Source organism: Oryctolagus cuniculus, chromosome 17 (assembly GCF_964237555.1).
Source record: "Oryctolagus cuniculus chromosome 17, mOryCun1.1, whole genome shotgun sequence".
In the NCBI taxonomy this organism is placed as follows: Eukaryota; Metazoa; Chordata; class Mammalia; order Lagomorpha; family Leporidae; genus Oryctolagus; species Oryctolagus cuniculus.
The window spans coordinates 32,695,758-32,710,686 of record NC_091448.1 but is presented as its reverse complement, the minus strand read 5'-3'; positions in this window follow the sequence as shown (position 1 = coordinate 32,710,686).

Genomic DNA, 14,929 nt, shown 5'->3' with positions numbered 1-14,929 from the left:
AGATGAGGAGCTAGACAAGGCTGTTCACCCTTGCCATCTGTGCTTAGCACTGTACTAGTACTTTTAGCCATGGTCATTAGGCAAGAGGGAAAAAGACATCCAGATCAGAAAGAATCAGGTAAAACAATCTCTATTCATAGATAAAATGGCCTTTCATGTAAACAATTCTAAAGAAGTCACACATTGGGGCCAGCACGGTGGCACAGTGGGTTAACGCCCTGGCCTGAAGCGCCAGCCTCCCATATGGGTGCCGGTTCTTGTCCTGGCTGCTCCACTTCCTATCCAGTTCTCTGCTATGGCCTGGGATAGCAGTGGAAGATGGCCCAAGTCCTTAGGGCCCTGCACCCGCATAGGAGACCTGGAAGGGGCTCCTGGCTCCTGGCTTCAGATCGGCACAGCTCTGGCCATTGTGGGAAGTGAACCAACAGATGGAAGACCTCTCTCTCTCTATCTGCCTCTCTTCTCACTGTGTAACTCTGACTCTCAAGTAAAAAGAAAATAAATCTTAAAAAAAGTCACTTTTTTTTTTAAAAAAACTTCAAGAGTTAGTACGTGAGTTCAGCCAGGTTACATCATCAATTCACAAAAATTAATAGTATTTCTATACCCTAGCAATGAATGATCCAATAAAGGAAACAACAAAAAAAATTCTCTTCCATTCATATTAGCACCAAGAAGAACAAAACACTTAAGAACACATTTCACTAAGGAAGCACAAATCTGTACAAAATGTTGTTAAAATAAATCAAAGAAAACCTAAAGAGTTGGAAAGATAGTTTGTGTTCATGGACTGGAAGATGACAATATTCTCCAAACTGGTCTGTGGTCTCAGAGCCATCTCTATCAATTAGACGTGGACAAACTTATCTGAAAAATTATATGGAACTTCAAGGGATTCTAGCCCAAACAGTATTGAAAAAAAGAAATTGGAGGACTCATACTTTCCAATGTCAAACCTTACTATAAAGCAATAGTCATCCAAACAGTGTGGTATTGGCTTAAGGATAAAAATATATATCAATGGAATAGAATTGGCATTTGATTTGTTTAAATAGGAGCCTGTTGTTTCTTTTTTTAAAGATTTATTTATTTATTTGAAAGAGTTACAGAAAGGAGATAGAGACAGAGACAGAGACAGAGAGACAGAGAGGGAGATCTTCCATGTGCTGGTTTACTCCTCAAATGGCCACAAAGACTAGGGCTGGGCCAGACTGAAGCCAGGAGCCCAGAATTTCTTCCAAATCTCCTCCCATGGGGATTCAAGAGCCCAGATGTGGGAGCCATCTTCCACTACTTTCCCAGATGCATTAGCTGGATTGGAAGTAGAGCAGCTGGGGTATGAGCTGGTGCCAACATGGGATGCTGGCATTGCAGGTGGTGGCTTAATCCGCTATACTACAATGCCGGCTCTTCAACTGATTTTTTGATGTGTGTGTCATGATCATACAATTGTGAAAAAAATTGTCGTTTCAACAAATGTTGCTAAGACAACCGGATATCCATACACAAACAAATGAATTTGGATCTCCATCTCATGAATTCAAGGGACTGGCATTGAGGCATAGCAGGTAAAGCTGCCAACTGCAATGCTGGCGTCCCATGAGGGTGCCGGTCAAGTTCCAGCTGCTCTACTTCTGATCCAGGCCCCTGCTAATGTGCCTAGGAAGGCTGTGGAGGATGGTCCAGGCATTAGCCCAGCCCTGGCCATTGTGGCCATCTGGGGAGTGAACCAGTCGATGGAAGATTTGCCTCTCTCTCTCTCCTCTCTCTGCAATTCTTTCAAATAAATAAACAAATCTTTTTTTTTAAATCACTATTAAGGAATTTAAAAAGACATTTTCGAATCATATGTCTGAGAAGGAGTCAGAAAATATAAAGTATCCAGAATCTATAGACACTTCTTACTACTCAACAACAAAACAAACACCCCCCCCCCCCAAAATGAACGAAGGCCTTGAATAGACATTTCCCTGAGAACACACACAAGCACTCTCGGGCATGATATAAGGTACACAGCATCAAGAAAAAGAAAACCAAAACTATGATGAGATGCTACGTCATGCACACTAGAACAGCTGTGGTAAAAAAGACAAATAATAGCAAGTGCTGGTGAGGATGTAGAATTGGGATGCTTGTACATTTGCTAGTGGAAATGTAAAATGGTTCACTATTGTGTAAAACAATCTGACAGTTCCTCAAAAAGTTAAACACAGAATTATCATATGACCCAGAAATTCAACCCCAAGGTATATACCCAGAAAGACTGACAACATCTGTCCAATAGCAGTCCTATTCCTAAGAGGCAGAAACAACCCACATGTCCAGGGAGTGATGAGTGAATTATCCAGTGTGCCATCTCCCTACCCTGGAATATTTTTCAGCCATAAAAAGCAATGAAATACTGGTACATACAACAACATGGATGAACCTTGAAACATGGCATGTGAAGAGGCCAAACAGGAAAGACCCTAGAAGGTATGATTTCATTTGTATGAAATGTCCAAAATAGCCAAACCCACAGAGACAGAAAGTAAACAAACACATGTTTGCCAGGGGCTAGGGGGAAGGTAAGTAGGAAATGGCTGTTTATTGGGCATGAGATTTCTTTAGGGAGGAGGGGGTGATGGAATTTTACCAGAGTCAGATAGTGATGATGTCTGAGTGACATTGTTATTAAAAATCATTGAGGCCGGCGGCGCGGCTCACTGGGCTAATCCTCTGCCTTGCGGCGCCGGCACACCGGGTTCTAGTCCCAGTTGGGGTGTCGGATTCTGTCCCAGTTGCCCCTCTTCCAGGCCAGCTCTCTGCTGTGGCCAAGGAGTGCAGTGGAGGATGGCTCAAGTGCTTGGGCCCTGCACCCCATGGGAGACCAGGAGAAGCACCTGGCTCCTGCCATCGGATCAGCGCAGTGCGCCGGCTGCAGTGTGCCTGCCGCGGCAGCCATTGGAGGGTGAACCAACGGCAAAGGAAGACCTTTCTCTCTCTGTCTCTCTCTCTCACTGTCCACTCTGCCTGTCAAAAAAAAAAAAAAATCATTGAATTACTGAACTTGAAAGTGGTTAAAACGGTAAATTTTATGTCCAGTTAATTTTTCCTCAATTTCTTCTGTTTAATTGAGGAGAGATTTTTAAAAAATGGTTGTTTGGGGGCCTGCACTGTGGAATAGCGAGTAAAGCTGCCACCTGCAGTGCCAGCATCCCATATGGGCACTGGTTCGAGTCCTGGCTGCTCCATTTCTGATCCAGCTCTCTGCTACAGCCTGGAAAATCAGGGGAGGATGGCCTAAGGGCTTGAGCTCCTGCACCTGCATGGGAGATGTTGAAGAATCTCCTGGCTCCTGGCTTCCGATCGGCACAACTCCAGCCATTGCGGCCGTTTGGGGAGTGAACCAGCAGATGGAAGACCTCTCTCTCCCTCTCTGCCTCTGCCTCTCTGTAACTCTGCCCTTCAAATAAATAAATAAATAAATAAAAATGGTTGTCTGCTAGTGGAATCATTTTCCCCAACAATAAGAGGATTCCAACTCTTCTCGCCTCCCTTGTCATGTGGATCACAAGCCCTTGTTTTTGACCCTGTCATGACTTCAGTCACCCACAGCTGTCTCTTCCCAAGACTGGAAAGCTTCACAGTTAGGCTCAGAATCTGGGTCCCAGTAATCTATCAAACTGCCAAGGGAATACTGAAAACAAGGCCATCAGAACATAGATAACGGAGCAGGCATGGGGCACACAGCAGGACGGTCACCACTTGGGACAGCTGCATCCCATTTTAGAGAGTCTGGTTCAAGTCCCAGCTACTATGCTTCTAATCCAGCTTCCTGCTACTGTGCACACTGGGTGGCAGCAGGCAATGGCCCAAGTACTTTAGTCCCTGTCACTCATGTGGGAGACCCAGTTGGAATTATGGACTCCTGACTTCAGCCTGGTCTAGCCCTGGCTGTTGTGTGCATATGGCAAGTCCAGTCTCTCTCTCTCTCCCTCCACTGCCCCAAATAAAATGAAAATAAACCAATAAAATTTTTTACACTTTGATAAGCCACAGAGATAACTGTCAACAACTGACCTTGGGAGAAAATGGGATAATCTTTCTTCCTGTCCAAATCTAGTGTTCCCTCAGAGTAGTGATAAAAACAGAAAAAAAAAAAAAAAAAAACCCTGCCCCCGAACGCATGCTAGTCCAAAAAAACAATCCATCTGAATCCCCACTTCTTCCTCCTGTCCTGAAGAAGAAAACATCTCCGGTCAGGTGCAGTGAATGCCAAGGTTACCAAAGGGAAATCACGTTGATTGCTGAGATGTGCAGCTCCATCCACTCGGAACACCGAGAGCTGGTGCATCAGAAGGGCCATTTCCGTGGAGGAATCAGGCAGCCGCTCAGCACTGATGATGACAGAGCTTGGAATGCTCATTTCAGAGCAAGTAGGAAAAACCCAACAGCCAGAACTGTGCTTCATCACCTGACATGTCACCCTCCTCCCCAGGCTTGGCTAAGCCCCACTCACAGATTCTCAGACTCTTAACTCACCTTTTCCTAGCACCACAGTGAAATCATGTCTTGGGTGTGGGTTACAGTTACAGCCATATCAGAGTCTCTTTCAGGTTCAGCCTGTGACCTTGCAGCTTTGTACCTGGGTTTAGTCTTAGAGCTCCAAGCAGTTCTCCGGCGACTCACGTCCCTGGCTCTTTGCTGAAGCATTGCTGTTCTAATCAGCCAACTCCTATTTCTCTGTCAAGACCCAGCAGAGACATTTCCTCTGGAGGGAAGTCCTTCCCCATGCCCAGGTTGGACAAGACCACCCTTTCTCCATTCTCAGCCTCCTGGGGACCACTGCATCCTAGCCCACCCTGTTTCCTGCCTCTGTCCCCACCCTAGCTGTGCACACCTTGCAGGCTAAGGGGTTCTGAATTAATTGCATTTATTTAAATTGATAAGCCCTTTAGGGTGCATTTCCTCCTTTATAAAATAACCAGGTTGGATGCGATCATTTATGTCATCCAAATAGCACACAGAACTCTGGCCCACACAGTGTTTATTTTATTTGAGCAAGCACTTTTAAATGGGAAAGTTTATGTTAACATCTCAAGTTCTGTCTTCTCTTGAAAACTCAGGTGGTTTGGCAGCATCAGGCCCACCCTCATTGATGAAATAATCAGCTGTCCCCAGCCCACAGATAGGACACATGCTGGACCCTTGCTCATTTAGATGTCTGTAGGCACTGGACTTGAGCCCTGATCAGACGCCTTCCCCAGCTCCAAGTCCAAGCTTCTGTCTCCACGATTCCATTTTCTCTTCCCCCTCCTTTATCTTCTCAACATCGCCACCATAAAAAAAAAAAAAAAAAAAAAAACCAACCACACACACAGGGGCCGGCACTGTGGCACAGTGGGTTAACGCCCTGGCCTGAAGCTCTGGCATTCCATATGGGCGCTAGTTCAAGACCCGGTTGCTCCACTTCCTGTTCAGCTCTGTGCTGTGGCCCAGGAAAGCAGTAGAAGATGGCCCAAGTCCTTGGGCCCCTGCACTCATGTGGGAGACCCGGAAGAAGCTCCTGGCTCCTGGCTTCGGATCGGCACAGCTCTGGCCATTGCAGCCATCTGGGGAGTGAACCATTGGATGGAAGACCTCTCTCTCTCTCTCCACCTCTCCTTTCTCTGTGTAACTCTTTCAAATAAATAATCTTAAAAAAAAAAAAAAACTTTCTGAGAGCGAATGAACTGAGAGATTTTTGTGTTTCTATACTTTCCTTGGTGTTTTTTTTTTTTTTTCTTTTGACAGCAGAGAGACAGAGAGAAAGGTCTTCCTTTTGCTGTTGGTTCATCCTCCAATGGCCACCATGGCTGGCACGCTGCGGCCGGCGCACCACGCTGATCCGATGGCAGGAGCCAGGTACTTATCTGGTCTCCCATGGGGTGCAGGGCCCAAGCACTTGGGCCATCCTCCACTGTACTCCCTGGCCACAGCAGAGAGCTGGCCTGGAAGACGGGCAACCGGGACAGAATCCGGCGCCCCGACCGGGACTAGAACCCGGTGTGCCGGCGCCGCAAGGCAGAGGATTAGCCTAGTGAGCCGCGGCGCCGGCCCCTTGTATTTTAAGGCAATAGCCACAAGCCTCCCTGTTTATTTCCCTTCTTTAAAAAGATTATTTGTTTATTTGAAAGGCAGAATGAGAGAGTGAGAAGTAACAACAGAGAGCAAGACCTTCTATCCACTAGTCCCTAGGCGGCAAGGGCCCAAACACTAGGGCCATCTTTCCCCGCCTCCCCAGATGCATGGACAGAGAGCTGGATTGGAAAGAGAGTGGCTGGGACTTGAACCACTGCTCCAATATGGGATGTTGGCATGGCAAGTGGTGGCTTGACCCCACTGTGCCACAACACCACCTCCCTTGCTTATTTCCTAAACCATGAATCACCAGGTAAGATTTAATCATCCTTAGAAGCAATTAATGCCAGCCTTCTAAAAAGCACTATTGCTTTTGGGTTTTACAGAGCACTCTCTTTCTCAGCAATGAGCTGGGAACACCAAACTCCAATTTCAAAATCACGTTTCAAAGGCAATCCAACTGAATGTGGACTTTTCAAAAGTCCATCAAATGCTTGAGCAAATCCTACCTATATGTAACCATTTAAGCAATTTCAAATACATTTCCGTTGCATAATTATGCAAGAACCTTGCTCATAAAACATGCTGCTGCAAACTTAAGTGAAATCACCACAGATTATTATTTGTAAGAAAAACACTCACTTGCAAGGTAGACCTGTCATCGGTTCCTCAAAGGATTTCCATCTTGTCATTTCCCACCAACTGGTTGGCCCCAATCAGCCCACACTCAGGTCGCTGGAAAAGCTACACAGAACAAACAGCCAGCCCAAAGAGGAAACTCAATTAGCATCTAGCTGGGGCTGAGCAGATTGGCTCGCAACGCCGAGGATTTTGAGCTTGAAAGCAGAAGTCATTATGTTTCTGCATATTAGGGGAAGGGAACATTATTTTCCTTTGGGAGCCTGCTCCAGCGCCTATCGTCCCTACTGATGCACTCCAGGGCAGTGGTCCTCATCCCTGGCTGCACAGTGGAAACACCCAGGAGACTTCCAAAGAATTTCAGTGTCCAGGCACCAGTGCAGACCAATTCAGTCAGACTTTCAGAGAGGAGAAGCAGCTGGGATCTGAAGTTTTTAAGAGCTCAAGTGATTCCAATGAGCTGCCAGGCCTGAGAGCTCTGGGTTTATTGGAATGCAATGCTCCCCAAAGTGTGGACCTGGAGTCAATCGCATCAGCATCACCTGTGAACTTGGTCCCCGACCCAGACCTACTGAACCAGAACTTTTGAGGGGTCGGGGAAAGGCAGGAAACAATGTTCCAGGGGCAGGAGTTGGGACTGGCCTTTGAGATGCTGGTTGGGCGCCCACATTCTACATCAGAGCCAGTCAAGTCCTGGCTCTCTGATCGGGATTCCAGCTGCCTGCTAATGAACACCCCAGGAGGCAGCAGGTGATTGGCTCAAGTCGTTGGGACTCTGGATTGAGTTCCTGGCTCCCAGTTGTGTCCTGGCCCAGCCTGGGCCACTGCAGGTACTTGGGGAATAAACCAGCAGATGGGAGCATGCTCTCTCTCTCTCAAATAAATAAATAATCTTTAAAACACAAGTGTTCCTGGTGATTGAGACACATGCGAAAGCTTGAGAACCACACGAGGTCAGGTATTCAAGTTAGGCTTGGGTGTTCATCCCAAATCCACCACCTAAAGAACCCCAAGACCTGAGGCAAGCAGCAACACACATAGCACACTCACTGTGAGATCTGACACAGAACTGACACATGTTGGCTATGTGTTACATGTGGGCTAACCTGGAACTCACCATCCATTCAGCTTCCCCAGCATCCACCACGTAAACCCTGGACCCCATCTGTCCAACCTATACCTTTAGTAGAGCCCAAGTCCTCATCATCCCTCCTTGGAGTGAGGTACAGACCCCGCCCAGCGCTGGGAAGAGGAACACAGTCATAAACGAAGAGAGACGAATGGGAGCTCGGGAGCCCTCCCCAGGGTGTGGGTCAACCAAGGCCCCCAAGGCAGCAACACTTACCAAGAGAAGGGCGAGTCCCTTCTGCCACTGTGCCTATGTTTCTTCTGGGACTTCATGCTGGGTGACTTTGGCCTGAGATTTTGAGGAAACCTTCAGACTTGCTGCCCCCGGGGTAGAGTGAGTCCTGAAGCTTCCTGTGTTCATTTGTGGAGCTCCACGCATCCTTGAAACCTAATGAAAGTGTCCCTGATCTGCCCTCAGGGGCTGCCACGCACCAAGTAAGAATGCCGCGTGAAGCACCGTGGCCAGGGAGCCTCAGGTCCCTGACGAGGCTGGATCTGTTCTGCAAGAAGCGGCATTTTCAGGTAACTCAATCCAAAGAGGAACTGCAGAACCCTGGGTCCCCGGGTCTTCTCTGCGAGGGCACGGTTGCCTTTGGGAGAAACATCCCCTCGTTTGTCCTGTTCCTTCACTGGAGGCCTGTCCCACACTGCCTCTCCAGGCAGCCACCATGAGTTGGGATAAAGGAGAAGGGGGGTGAGGACTGGAGGCTCGGGGACACATGGAAAGTGGCATCATTATGGCCACACTTCTTCCCAGCCCCAAGCTCATCAGCCATGCATGCCCCAGGTCACCTGGCTCGTGCTTCCCCCAGGAGCCCAGGGTGACCTCCTCAGCTCTGCCATGGTTTTGCTCAAAGATCACCTTCTCATTGAGCTCGCCTTGAACCTCCTACTAAAAATGCAGACCTGGGCCTGGCGTTGTGACACAGTGGGTTGAGCCACTGCTTGGAACGCCTGTATCCCATAGCCAGTTTAAGTCCTGGCTACTGTTTCTGATCCAGCTAATGTGTCTGGGAAGCAGCAGAAGTACTTGGGCCCCTGCAACCTGCATGGGAAACCTGGATGGAGTTCCAGGATCCTGGCTTCAGCCTGGCCCAGCACTGCCTGCTATAACCATTTTGGGGGTGAACCAGCAAATGGAAGCTCTCTTCCTCTCTCGGTCATTCTGCCTTTGAAATAAATAAACAAGTATTTTAAAATTACTTTTGGAACCAGAAAGCATCACCTTCTATCACATTAGTAACTGTATACCTTGGCCTCACAGATGCTGAAGCCAACAGACCTGGCAGGAATGATTGGCCCTCCATGGATATACATCCATACGGAGGCTGGAGTCGGGGCAGGGAGAGAACAAGATCCGCTCCCCATACAAACCCTGAATCCTGCGGGCTGTGGACACCTCCTACCTCCACCCAAGGATAGCAGAGAGCCAGAGTCGGGGGCCTTGTCCACTTAGGGTCCCTGCAAACCAAGATGGCACACTGAGCTTCTTGCCATGCACACATGAACCAGGGATGGCAGGGGGATGGGTCCATGTAGCTCCTGCTTTAAGCAAGACCCAGCCTCAAAAATGTATAGACTGACCCAAAAAAGATAGGGCCATATCTGCCAATGTCTCACCCTACATCTCCTTTTAGGCTTTTTTTTTTTTTTAAACAAGGCACTTCAACTAATAAACATCTCCTTGTGCTTAGTTTCCCACCAGCAATGCCTGTGGCTGGAGGTGTCATTCACACACACACACCACACACACACACACATGCACATGCACACACATACCTGTATGTAGGCACACACATGCACACATTGCCCAGGCATATCACTTCCAGTAACAGAGGTCTCTGCTTGTTGAGACCCCATGGGACCCGGCAGAGTGTGGCTCACCTGTGCAGCACCTCCCAGACCCGGGAAGCTGCGTGAGCTCCCCCTTCCTCTGCTCTTGTTTTCTTTTGTGCGTGCAGCAGTTGGGAAGATGAGAGAGTGAATGCGAACGAGGCACCTGACATAGGGCAATGGGTCACAAGACAGGCAAGTGCACCTGGGAGCTGCCCAGAAAGCGCCCACTAAAAGCTGTTGTGGGCCGGCGCCACGGCTCACTTGGCTAATCCTCCGCCTGTGGCGCCAGCACCCCAGGTTCTAGTCCCGGTTGGAGCACTGGATTCTGTCCTGGTTGCTCCTCTTCCAGTCCAGCTCTCTGCTGTGGCCTGGGAGGGCAGTGGAGGATGGCCCAAGTGCTTGGGCCCTGCACCCGCATGGGAGACCAGGAGGAAGAACCTGCTCCTGGCTTCGGATCAGCACAGCGCCGGCCATAGCGGCCATTTGGGGGGTGAACCAGCGGAAGGAAGACCTTTCTCTCTGTCTCTCTCTCTCACTGTCTAACTCTGCCTGTCAAAGAGAGAGAGAGAGAGAGAGAGAGAGAGAGCTGTTGAGGGGCGTGCAGGCCTCCCCAAGACCCCACAGTGAGCAGTGGTCACGTGGGTTTGCCCTCTTTTCTCCTCTCCAGCTCTTGACCTCACTACAGAATGGCAGGGCTGGGGGACAGCAACCCCTGACACACACACAGCCTGGGCACCTGGGTGAGGATGAGGCAGGGGCGGGGGTGGGCAGCTCCTGAGACATGGCAGTGCCTCTCTGGGGCTTTCTATCCCAGGGGCCACTTGGGGACTGCCCAGCCCCCAAGAATCCTCTTAAACTCTGGCATCACTCCAAGATGCCACATTCGCAGAGCGGCACGGGAAGGACTAAAAGAAGGCATTGACCCACGACTTCAAATGTAGGTCGCATACCCTCAGGAGGCTACCGCGGGCGTGACAGATGGTACAACTATTTCAGAAAACTGCTTGGCAGGATCTTCAAAGCTGAACACATGCATGCTCTGGCCAAGAGAAATCTGCCCAAAAAATGCACACACAAGAACGTCCTTGGTGCTTCCTTCATAACAGCCCAGACGGGAAACAACCCAGATGCCCATCTCAGCAAGTGAATGGACAAATACATCATGTGTGTCCACACAAAGGGATGCAACACTACAGCAAGAAAACACAGCTCCAGGCAAAAACATGGGTGATTTCACAGGCACTGTGCTCAGCAGCAGAAACTAGGCAGAAGAGAGTACAGCCTGCAGGCCGGCGCCATGGCCCCCTTGGTTAATCCTCCTCCTGCGGTGCCAGCATCCCATATGGGCGCCAGGTTCTAGTCCCAGTTACTCCTCTTCCAGCCCAGCTCTCTGCTGTGGCCTGGGAAGGCAGTGGAGGATGGCCCAAGTGCTTGGGCCCCTGCACCAACATGGGAGACCAGGAAGAAGGACCTGGCTCCTGGCTTCTGATTGGCGCATCGCCGGCTGTGGCGGCCATTTGGGGGGTGAACCAGCGGAAGGAAGATCTTTCTCTTTGTCTCTCTCTCTCTCACTGTCTGTAACTCTGCCTGTCAAATAAATAAGAGAGAGAGAGAGAGAGAGAGAGAGAGAGAATACAGCCTGTATGATTCCTTTTATATGAAATTCAAGAACTGGCAAGACTAAACAATGGTGATAGAAGTTACCATGGTGGTTACCCCATGGGGGTACTGATGTTAGAGAGGTGAGGTGGGTGCTGTGAAACCCTGACCTGCTGTTGGTTACTGGGTGTAGACATATGTAGAAACCATCCAGGTGAATCCCAACATTTGTGCACTTCTCACACACTCTGCCATGTGTGTTACACCTCAATACAAATGAAAAAATACATAATGTTTACTGTGTGTCCCAGGAATGAATATATGCAGTGTCTTGGGAAATGCACTTTTTTTTTTTTTTTTTTTTTTGGACAGGCAGAGTGGACAGTGAGAGAGAGAGACAGAGAGAAAGGTCTTCCTTTGCCGTTGGTTCACCCTCCAATGGCCGCCGCGGTCGGCGCGCTGCGGCCGGCGCACCGCGCTGATCCGATGGCAGGAGCCAGGAGCCAGGTGCTTTTCCTGGTCTCCCATGGGGTGCAGGGCCCGAGCACCTGGGCCATCCTCCACTGCACTCCCTGGCCACAGCAGAGGGCTGGCCTGGAAGAGGGGCAACCGGGACAGAATCCGGCGCCCCGACCGGGACTAGAACCCGGTGTGCCGGCGCCGCTAGGCGGAGGATTAGCCTAGTGAGCCGCGGCGCCGGCCTGCACATTTATAATTACATGATGTTGGTTTCTATGCTAATGGCCTTAATTTTAAACATGTAGACATCTGAAACATACTGCCACGTTTTCAACCCGTTTTGACATTTCTTCACTGTTGTATGAACCCGAGCTTACAGGCATGGCCTGGCCCTCTCTGGACCTCTGAGAGGCACCATCAAGGACACAGACTCAGCCACAGGCTGAGTGGAGACAGACAGGAGACAGCAGTGCACTAAGGACTCCACGGCTCAGCCTGGCGATGGCTGGGGTTTGGCCAGGTGCCAGCAATGGGGGGCAGTAAGGAGGCAGGAGCGTGGGCTCTCTCCACCTCCACCTGGAAGGAACCAGCAGGTGCCTCGGCTTTCTGAAGCCCAGCAGGGCTGGTCCTTTCCTGGCTGTCAGGGTACTCTGAGATACACTGCCAGGCCATGGTGCTTTGTCCCTCCATGAGAACACAGCTCTGGAAGAGGCCTGGGGGGTGCCCACAGTGGTCAGAGGCCACTTCCTGGGCATGTGTCCCGTGCAGCCACATGGAACCCCCTCCCTGATGAAGACTCTGTGGGCCCTGTCTTAAAGCCTTAATAATTGTTGTGCAGGGCCCCTGCCTTCTCACTGCCCCCACCACGGGACAGCCAGTCCCATGGAGGGCAGAGCTTGGCGGTCACAGCCTTGAGTCTGGGGTCTGCGGGGCTCGAGGTCCAGTCTTGCTAAGCAAGGGCATTCTGGCCAAGCTGCTGGCCTCCATGCCTCAGTGTCTCCTCTGTACCATGGGGGCAGCAGCCATTCCCGCTCTCACAGGGCTGAGAGAAGCCACGCAGCCTGCAGCCCCGGGCCTGGCCCATCACAAGTGCTCAGTGAAGTTCTCGGTGATTGGCGTTAAGATGATTGCGGGCGGATTACAGAGGCAGCAGTCTTGCCTGGCCCTGCCTCAGAAATGCCTTTTGTAGAGGCAGGAGCCAGAGAGACAAGCTTTAGGATTAACTCTTCCAAAATAGCAAATGTCCCCTCTTCAGCATCAGGTCTCAGCCCAGCTGCATTTTGACACCCCGGGAGAAACGTGTCCTCATCAGGCTACAAAAGCCTGGTCTCAGCCCGCGGAGGGAACAAAGCGCGAGCCACAGAGCCGCGAAAGCCAAGAGCAGCAGGAACACGTTATCCCGTCCATCTTTGATTTGGGAGTTCACTGAAGCATGGCTACCATGTGGTTATCTCGGGTGCTGTAAGTCTTCTCAGTAAATAGACTTAAAAAAAAAAAAAAAAAAAAAAAAACACACACACAAAAAAAAAACACACTTGACTTGGAAAGAAACAGAAGCAGGAAGGAGAACTTTGTCTCTACACCCCTTCCCACAAAACTGCCAGCTCTGAGAACTCCAAGGATCCCGACTGATGGCGCACCAGCTACCCTCCAGCAGCCTCGGTTTCTGCTCTTACGAATGGGATCGTGGGGATCAGGAGTCCAGATGCTGGGGCCAGACTCCCCGGGTGTCCTCGCACCACCACTATAGGTGGGTGGCCTGGGACACAGCTGGCTTCTTTGTGCTTCTGTTTCATCATCTCTAAATGGGCACAATGATGGCACCCACCTCCTGGGGTTGTTGTGAAGACAAACTAAAAACAATATATGTGGGGCTAGTGTCGTGGTGCAGCGGGTTAAGCTGCCACTTGTGATGCCCGTATCCCATATCAAAGTGTTTGTTCAAATCCCGGGAGCTCCACTTTCAATCTAGTACCCTGATAATGTACCTGGGAAAGCAGCAGAAGGTGGCCCAAGTATTTGGGCCCCTGCCACCCACATGGGAGACCCGGTTGGAGCTCCAGGCTCTTGGCTTTGGCCTGGCCCACCCCTGGTTTTTGTGGTCATTTGGAGAGTGAACTAGCAGATGGAAGGTCTCTCTTTCTCTCTCCCTGCCTTAAAATACATAAATAACTTTGAGAGAGAGGGAGAGAAGGAGAGAGGGAGAGAGAGAGATGGCTGACATCTAGTAAGTACTCAATAAGTGTTAGCTGCAGATCATGAACATAAAGTGCCCAGTGACAGCCACACAGAACGGGAGAAATAGTAGTCACAGCTGTTGTGGTTATTAATTTCTTTTCTTTTAAAGAATTGAAAGGCCGAGTTACAGCGAGGCAGAGGCAGAGAGAGAGAGGTCTTCCATCCGCTGGTTCACTCCTCAATTGGCCGCAATGGCCGGAGCTGCACCAATCGGAAGCCAGGAGCCAGGAGCTTCTTCCGGGTCTCCCATACAGGTGCAGGGCCTAAGGATTTGGGCCATCTTTTACTGCTTTCCCAGGCCATAGCAGAGAGCTGGATTGGAAGTGGAGTAGCCAGGACTTCAGCGCCCATGTGGGATGCCGGCACGGCAGGTGGCAGCTTTACCTGCTACACCTCAGTGCCGACCCCTGTTGTGGTTATTTAGGCTGCCCCAGGACCTTTGGATCTGACTGCGGATCCCTTCAGCAGGAAGCCTCTAGAAGGCAGGAGACCCTTGAGCAGCACCAGGGATGGACAAGCTCATTGAGGCCCTCTCAACCTTCCCTGCCCTGAGGACAGTGGCCATAGAATCAGCGTCATTTTCATGTCCTATTAAGGACCGACCTTAGAGGTCAGCAAGTCCACATTCCCCATTTATAGATGAAGAACTGAGGCTCAGAAAGGCGAGTGATCTGCCCAGGGTTACACAGCAAAGGGGCTGAACTGGGAAGACGGACAGCTCCTGACTTGGTATAGCCCTGCCCTGCTCATTCTGTCAGAGCCGCTGGTCCCTCCCACTGCTCGCCCCACTCCCAGTGGGCTTTCCATCAGGCAAAGGCGCATCTAATTCTTGGCCACATCCTACTGGAGACCCATTTTTCTTACTGAATCAGGCCGCCATTAGGTCCTAAAAGCCCCATACGTCTTCCATGGATGAGCAGACCCCTTA